This window comes from Epargyreus clarus, unplaced genomic scaffold (assembly GCF_041222505.1).
Source record: "Epargyreus clarus isolate Ecla_fem2 unplaced genomic scaffold, WU_Ecla_fem_2.2 ptg000006l, whole genome shotgun sequence".
NCBI lineage: Eukaryota > Metazoa > Arthropoda > Insecta > Lepidoptera > Hesperiidae > Epargyreus > Epargyreus clarus.
The window spans coordinates 9,770,620-9,780,081 of record NW_027332214.1 but is presented as its reverse complement, the minus strand read 5'-3'; the positions used below and the strand labels follow the sequence as shown (position 1 = coordinate 9,780,081).

Genomic DNA, 9,462 nt, shown 5'->3' with positions numbered 1-9,462 from the left:
CTGTATTCATTAGCGTCCAAAGCTGATGTCATCATCACATCATCAACAACCCATTATTGTCCCACTGCTGGGCACGGGTCTCCTCTCAGAATGAGAAGGATTAGGCCATAGTCCACCGCGCTGGCCAAGTGCGTATTGGTAGACTTCACATATCTTTGAGATGTTTCTTTTTTTTATAAATCTCTCAGGTATGCAGGTTTCCTCACGATGTTTTCCTTCACCGTTTAGCAAGTGATAATTAATTTCTAATACGCACATAAATTTCGAAAAGTCAGAGGTGCGTGCCTGGGATTTGAACCTCGGACCCCTCGATCGAGAGGCCGAGTTTCTTAACCACTAGGCTATCACTGCTCACGATCTATCTACACGGCTATCAAAGCTGATGTAGAAATATGTAATTATTAGGTAATCATTACAATAATAATACAAATAGAAAGTAATAAGGACACCTTTTCTACATGTTTCCTTTTTATGGATTCCATTTCTACAACCTCAACCCAACCCAACCCAAATGTACGCAAAGAACACAGTTGTAATATTTATTTCCAGATTAAGATTCGGTTAAACGCTTCTAACGGTATTTACATATTTATTCATCAGCTACCATACAATGTTCGAACATTATTTTCTAAGCACTGCCTTGTATTACTTTCCATCGGCTCAACGCCCACGAAACTGTCCCGTCGTGACTAAGACCATATCCCTTGGTATTTCTCTCCACATTTGAATTTAAATAAACCAGTAAATTTTATTTCAAGTATTTTTATTTATACTTCTTACTTACGTCGAATGTTTTGGGAGTCGACAAATTGTGACAGAGTCGAATAAGAAGGAAATAAAAATTATATATTCTTAATTAGTATATGTTTAATAAATAAGAGCTGTTTAAAAATAGACTTATTAAAAATAATAAACGCCAATTGGCTAGAATTACTTGCAGATTAGGTCAGTCGGCATTCTGATTGGTTTAAACTTCTCGCAAATTGAGTTATCTACACGTTGATTGGTTTAAACTGCATGTCATATATATTTCACGCTGATAAACTTTAATAACAGCGAATGTCGATTTCATTTCATTTTATTTCATTTATACCAAAAATGTGTGACATTACTTTGTGAATGTACATAAGTTTGGTATTATATTGAAGATGTTGGTGACACATTTTTATAGTTGATTTTGTATGTTTCGTTGATTAGTTGACAATGAAAAAAAACTGGATATTAAAAATGGTTATTTAAAATCTGTAATTTACACCAAACAAATCCTTCTACTTCTAACCCTATCCCTTCATCATTGTCACACTTTGTCACTTGTAATCTCCCATGCATTGACGTCACACTTGCAACCATAGATTAGTACTTGCAACATTTTACCCATTTTAAAACACCAGAGATATTTATACCTAGAAGTGACGTCATCAAACTAACCATGGGATTGACAGTTGAAATCCCGACCAAGATAACAGGAACAAAAGTTCAACACCATATCGATTGGTCTTATAAATATAAGGTACTATCCACGGTGTCTCCGATACACGTATATACATTATTTATACAGATCTATCACTATGGTATGGTTCACATAATGTCTGTCACGGCGATCTCACCGGCGCCTGCTGACGTTACGGCGAGTCGGTGGGGATGTCCGCCGCCTGAAAAGAAGAAATAAATAAATGTTAGACAGAAAATTACCGTTGGCTGAAAATTTACCATTAACTAGATTTCATATACTCGTTTGTTATTTTAATAAAAAAAAATCATATACTGTAAAAACTAAACACACCGCTAAAATCGTTCAAGGAAAATTGTTAATCTTGACGATCCTGATGAGAAGAATAGGAAAAAAACATTAAAATCCTTTATTGTCATCGGTTCTTTTAAAGTGTTCAAAATTGCAAATTAATTGGACCGTTAAAAGTGGCTAAAAATCTAGTTCAAAGATTCCGTTACATACATACATACATGTAGGTATCTACATACATACAGGTCAATAAAAGCGTGGTAAACATAAAGTACCATTTTATCTATATAATAATGGTTTCTTGAAAGAAAGAAGCTATGGACATCTGTACTACTATTCTGTACTATGTAGGTACCTACTTCTGTTCATACCTATAGAAATGTACTTCATAAAAAGATTTTAATAAAGTAAAAATAAATATACATTGAAAAATTTAAAAAAAAACAAGTTTTTCGTATTCTTCTCAAAAAACACTTTCATTTGATACCCATATTACAGGGGCGCAGAAATCTCAGGGCCATCTTGGGACGACCGCCATGTTGGATTTGGAATGACGTCACCGAGTTAATGATACATTGACATTCAAACCAAAAGAGTTTGCAAACTTTTGGCTCAATCAATTGAATTTACTGGTCTAAAATTCAGATACAAGATCTGACCTACATATACAGGGCCGGATTTAGAGGTCTAGAGGCCTTGGGGCAACAAAGGAGTGGAGGCCTGGCCCCAAATTATTTTCCGAATAAAATGAACAATTTTTTCAGTTGATTTTTTCAGTGTTTCAATAAATATTTTATTGTGAAACGCTGGTAGATATAGCAGATAAAGGTAAAACAGCGAAAAAAAATATCAAAGGAAAAGATATTTTTTAAAGAGTGTTTACAAGTCGGAATTAAAAAAAAACCGACGTCTCTATTGTGGGGGCCCCTTTTGTAGAGGTCCCGGGGCTACCGCCCCGGTTGCCCCCCCTCAATCTGGCCCTGTACATATTACTACAAACTAACAAGGCAAGTTAAATGAAATGTAAAAGTTCAATACAGCCCTTACAATACAATTACTATCCTCAGTATCAATGAATAGGTGAAGGATTCAAGTCAAACCAGTCACATCAAAATGACAGAACATAATAAATTTCAATGTACAGTCAGCTTCAGAAGTAGATGTACAGGTTATTTTTTAAATAAAATAAACAAAAAACAAACCAATAATTGACCAAATTATTTACACTAAAGAAATAAATATTTAGTGTAAATAATCAATTATTTACACTAAATAATAAATTACTAACTATAAACTAATAATAAATTATTTACACTAAATAATAAATTACTAACTATAAACTAATAATAAATTATTTACACTAAATAAGCGGAATAAATATTTGATATTACTCAGCTACATTTGACGTGCTAGTGTTCATCTTCTTTTGACACTACGATGTTCATCTAATCATGCTAACGGTGCTTAGCTAGTTATTAACGCTTGGGTGTATGGGTGTATGGGTATATTGTATTTTTAAATTCTTTAAAAATACAGTATACAGCTCATCTACTCCTGAAGCTGACTGTATTTCCAGTATAACATTAATTAACAATATTCTGTCAAGACGTTGCACTAATAGACAATGTTATTAATAGACACGATATAAGAGCTATTGCAACGAAATAGCCTTATTAATTCCTTTTTCCCATTTAATCATCTCCATAGCGATCGGTATGACCTTTATGAAGAACATCTGGTAGCCAGACTTAATGATTCGCGTTGGATACGGCCTAGAAACAAGAAATATTAAGAAATGACACGCAGTGCGACCCGGGTTCGATCCCCGGCCGGATGGACATCTAAATTGAATTTACTACAATTATATTAGCTTCAATTTGAACCCTAATAGGTTTATTGCTACCCTAAAACTGTTTAAGAAACATAACTTCATGTTTAAAGATCAAAATGCAATGGGGATACTATTTTAAACATTTTAATTAATATAACTACACCAATCTGTAATGCCATTGGTACTCAATGGTATTTTACACTCCAGACCTCTAGTTTTATAGAGAGAGAAGTACCCAGCACTGAAACCCTTTGGGTTTCAGCGACGTCATTCATCATCAACCCATTACTGTCTCACTGTTGGGCACGGGTCTCCTCTCAGAATGAAAAGGATTAGGCCATAGTCCACCTCGCTGGCCAAGTGCGAATTGGTAGACTTTACATACCTTTGAAAACTTTTTTTTAAGATTTCTCAGGTATGCGTGTTTCCTCGCGATGTTTTCCTTCACCATTTAAGCAAGTGATAATTAGTTTGTTATACACTCATAACTTTGAAAAGTCAGAGGTGCGTGCCTGGGATTTGAACCTCGGACCCCTCGATCAAGAGGCCGAGTTTCTTAACCACAAAACTATCACTGCTTTTGAGCTAAAGCGTTATTATAAAAGTAATATAAAACGCAGACAGTTACATATGGGCAGACACACAAACATTATAGTTTTTATTTTGATTAAGGGCATGCGAAATCGTAAAAACTTAATCTAGAATACACAGGCTTTCAATTTACACAAAACTCATTTGCATTTTACTAATTTAGCAAAATAATTTAGCAACATTAAAACATTAAATATGGTTTTACACATTCATTGCAACCTATATTTTGCACATACCGAAACAACTTAGTAACGAAATTGTATTGAACAGCAATAAACCTAATATTTTAAGCTAATTTTCTCTTATCAGGCGACTATGTAGAGCCCGGTTGGCCTCTACAAGTGACACACACACACGTTTACATATAACTTAATAATTACAAACCCACACTAATTAACTTTTTATAAGCTGTTTAAGTTGCATCAAGTTACATATATCAGTATAGCGCGAATATTTTAAATTGGCTTTTAAATTATTTTAATGCGTTACTAAGTTATTAAAATAAATACTAAAATATTGTATTGATATCATTTAAATTGTAAATCGTAATTCACTTTATAATTATATTTTTGTTCTTCTCATTTTTTTTAATTTACAATGAAATGTTCTTATTAACTATGATATAATCTTTGAAAAGATTAAATAAAATTAACACCGTACACTTTATTTTATATAAAGCGTGTTAATTAAAAAATAAAAGTCTATTTTAAGAAAGTCTAAAGCGCTCACGAATGTTGTAAGAACCGAATGCGTGTGATTATTCAGACACGTTCCTTCTCGTCGGTTGATTTATTCGATGTCGGTCAATAGGCCAATGCACCGCGGTAGCACTACTTGTTACCAAGGGCCCGATGGCCGTATTCATAGACCATACCGAACAGTACCCTTACCATGAGTTTTTACGTTTTGACAAATATGACTGGTTTGGTATTTGTTTACGTATTGGCCCATATAATTTCTAGCGGATTGTGTCAGAACTAGGAAATTTTATGGGCCAATACGTAAACAAATACCAAAACAGTCATATTTGTCAAAACGTAAAAACTCATGGTAAGGGTTTAGACTATTGAAACTTTTACTGGATAGCTGTTGGGAAAGTGGATGGCTATATTTAATTACGTAACGGGAAATCACGTAACGTTTTTTTTAGTGTTCCGGACTCAAATAATAAGAATGGGATCCTATTACTAAGCCTCCGTTATCTGTCCTTCTGACCGTCTTTTCGTCTGTCTGCTTGTCCGACTGTACCTCTATTGGTCTGTCCGTCTATCGATCTGTCCGTCTGTCCCCCCGTCAATCACTTAAATTCTGGGCTCTATCTCTTAAACCGTAATAAACAGACACTTGTAGTTTTTACGGAGTACAACAAAACAAATATGTACTAAACAAGTTTTAAAATAAATGAAGGTCACCATTCAATAAACTCTATATTTCGCATTATCTATTGAGCCGTAATAGGCAGAGATTTTAAATTTCCACATTGCTTCTATGGCTGCTACGATAATAAATATAAAAAAGTAAATAACAATTTGGTGGAACGGTACCATCCGAGTGCGGTCGACTCACACTGAGCCAATTACTTAGTTCCAATATTTCGACCCAGTTACATGGATCGTGGTCACGACGCTCACGTCTAAGCTGCGGAGAAACTTGACAACCGTTGACGTTGATGCGTAGGTGGTAGATAGGTAGTAGACATGAGATGCAATCAACCTAATAGTAAATGGCTACTGCCGCCCATGGACATCTGTAATCAACCCCAGATAAGATTAGATATTGCTACCTGATGTCGGCCCCATATGCGCCGCTACCCCTGAGGACTAAGCTGGAACCACACCCTTCAAATCAGAACAACAGCGCTTAACACTGCTGTTAATAGGCAAAAATAGATGTAGCGGTGGTGTTTCCGGAGTCGAACCACAAAAGGTTCTACCTTCAAATTCGAGTCTATTATCCCGAGTCTTCAGAATAACCTCAAAAATAGATATGGCAGTGGTTTTTCCGGAGTCGAATCACAAAGGTTTCTACCACCTTCGAGTTAGAGTCTATTTGAGTCTTAAGGAACTTAAATATTCCCCCACGGTGAATACGGCACCGGATCGCACGACGTACGGTTGCAAAAAAGCAACAAAACAATTACTACGAGATCAGCAACAATGTTGCAGACCGGTTGCCGGGGCCGGACTCTTCACGCGACATTAGCCCCGTCCGATCAATTCCTGTGCGTTCCTTTTGCGAATATCATCGACGTATGCGGTATTTGTTTTAAACGCTGCGTCGGAGTGCTACAATCGTGGACCATTTGACATTTTGTACTACTAACGGTTCCGGTAATGACGTTTTGTGTGATAAAGCTGTGCATTTTTTTAAATGCCTGTGTTACTTCGGACATCGGAAACGTCCGGGATGAAAGAGCTACAAATTAGAAGTGCTACAATCGCGGATTATTTGACATTTTGTACTGCTAACGGATCCGGTAATGACGTGTTAATTGATAAAGTTGTGACATTCTTTTTTTTATATTGCGATGTTACTTTGGACATTGGATTTGACTGGGCTGAAAGAGCTACAAAGTAAAAGTGCTACAATCCCGGACTATTTGACATTTGTGCCACCAACGGATCCGGTAATGACGTGTTAAATGATAAAGTTGTGACATTCTTTTTTTTATATTGCAATGTTACTTCGGACATCGGATTTGACTGGGCTGAAAGAGCTACAAAGTATAAGTGCTACAATCGCGGACTATTTGACATTTTGTACTACTAACGGATCTGGTAATATTTTGTGTGATAAAGTTGTGCATTTTTTTAATTGCGGTGTTACTTCGGACTTCGGAAACGTCTGCGTTAAAAGAGCTATAAAATAGAAGTGCTACAATCACGGATTATTTGTCTTTTGTACTACTAACGGATCTGGTAATGACGTTTAGTGTGATAAAGCTGTGCATTTTTTTTATTGCGGTGTTACTTCGGACATCAGAAACGTCCACACTAACAGAGCTACAAAGTATAAGTGCTACAATCGCGGACTATTTGACATTTTGTACTACTAACGGATCTGGTACCTAATGACGTGTTAAATGATAAAGCTGTGCAATTTTTTATAATTGCGATGTTACTTCCGACATCGGAAACGTCCAAGCTGAAAGAGCTACAAAGTATAAGTGCTACAATCGCAGATTATTTGGCTTTTGTACTACTAACGGATCTGGTAATGACGTTTTGTGTGAAAAAGCTGTGCAATTATTTTTTTAATCGCAATGTTACTACGAACATCGGAAACGTCCAAGCTGAAAGAGCTATAAAGTAGAAGTGCAACATTCGCGGACTTTTTGGCTTTTGTACTACTAACTGATCTGGTAATGACATTTTGTGTGATAAAGCTGTGCAATTTTTTTTTAAATTGAGATGTTGCTTCGGACATCGGAAACGTCCGCGCTGAAAGAGTTATAAAGTAGAAGTGTTACAATCGCGGATTATTTGGCTTTTGTAGTACTAACGGATCTGGTAATGACTTTTTGTGTGAGAAAGTTGTGACAGGTTTTTATTTAATCGCGATGTTACTTCGAACATCGGAAAAACCCGGGCTGAAAGAGCTACAAAGTATACGTGCTACAATCGCAGATTATTTGGCTTTTGTACAACTAACGGATCTGGTAATGACTTTTTGTGTGAGAAAGTTGTGACATGTTTTTTTTAATCGCGATGTTACTTCGAACATCGGAAAAACCCGGGCTGAAAGAGCTACAAAGTATAAGTGCTACAATCGCGGTTTAATTGGCTTTTGTACAACTAACGGATCTGGTAATGACGTTTCGTATGATAAAATTGTGCAAACATTTTAAATTAAAAAAATATATGGAATATAATTTAATTATAATTCTCCTCATTAAATTTATTAAAATTATTTCATAGTTTATTATACGACGATATGATATATCATACGACTAAAGAAATGAATACTTTTCATATAAAGGTATTCAAACCAAATTGATAATGATAATTTTATTTAAAATTTTAATGAATTAAAAATTATTTACTAAAAATAATTTTAAATAAAACTACTATATTCTGTAACATATCACTTAGCTCGTGCACGATATCGCATAAGTGACATGTTTCGTTGAAAAAGTTATAAATTTGCTCAAATGACAAATGTGTGGTCGTTTTCGCCATTACTCAAGTAATTACAAGTTAAGCTTGAAACGTTCTTAATGAACAAATAAATAACAGTTACGACATAATTATCGTATACATGTTAATTGTTTTATACTATTTGTCTTTATCATAGGGAACTTATTTATTATGCGAAAAATCAACAGCTTTTTAAACTTTAGAATGTATATTTTCATTTTAATGATAATAAAAGCCATGGATTTCGTATATTTTGCTTTTATATGAAATATGAGCTAGCATACTTGTAATAATGTAAGTAAAATATTTTCATTTTCATATCAAATCATAATAGGTATATCAATCATAGCCAATAATAAAACAAAAAAAACGTCTGAGGTGTCACATGTGGGACACCCGATTGGAACGAAGTTCCTTTCGTTTTGGAATAAGTAATATAGGATAATAATTAAAAAAATTAACAATATTTAGGAGTTAAATAATGAATACACACGAACACGACAAAACAATGAACACATACACAGCAGAGGCGCGCGTCGCGTGACTTGTCACTGTCAAGAGAGAAAGAGAGAGAGAACGAATAAGTCGAATCGTATACTCGGCCTGCCCCCTCTCCGTGCGCCACGCACTTTAGCAAAAGTGTCGTGAGAATTTTTCGTGACGCTCGCCTAGGCCTCTTACCCAGCATACCGCGCGCGATAAGGAACTTCGTTCCAAAACTACTAATCGACCAACGAACGAAAATAAATCATTGTCTATGTATATATTATCTATAATATGTCCGCCTTTAATCAATATTACTAGCTAGCTAGCGCACTAGCTAAGGTAAATTAAAGATAAAGCAAAGGAAATTTAATATGTTGAGTTTTTGGTATCTATATAAGAAAACTGTTTTTCGTATAGCTACGAAAACCGTTAACCGTTTTCAAAACCAAAAACGAACAGATCTAATGTAAGGAGGTTATTGGCTTGCAAGAATATTATTCTATGTGTGGGAGGACGGACCATGCATACTTACTAGCTTACTACACGCTTAGCTGTTCTTGTCAATCTTTATTATAGAACGATCCCCTTAATATTTCGTGAGACCCTGTCCTCCGGTATTTTAAACTGTATTTAAATGTTATCAAACTCATACAACACTTTTTTCACAATTAGATAAT

At 35.1% G+C, this 9,462-nt stretch overlaps 1 protein-coding gene across 1 annotated transcript in view; it reads right to left on the bottom strand.

The window, feature by feature from the left end:
• Nucleotides 1-1,091: 1,091 nt before the first annotated feature.
• Nucleotides 1,092-9,462, bottom strand: part of dsx (transcription factor doublesex) — a 233,315-nt gene continuing 224,944 nt past the window's right edge. Inside the window, exon 4 of the mRNA XM_073074010.1 lies at nt 1,092-1,652. The gene's annotated coding sequence lies outside the window, so the exon portion shown is untranslated. The remainder of the gene's footprint in view (nt 1,653-9,462) is intronic.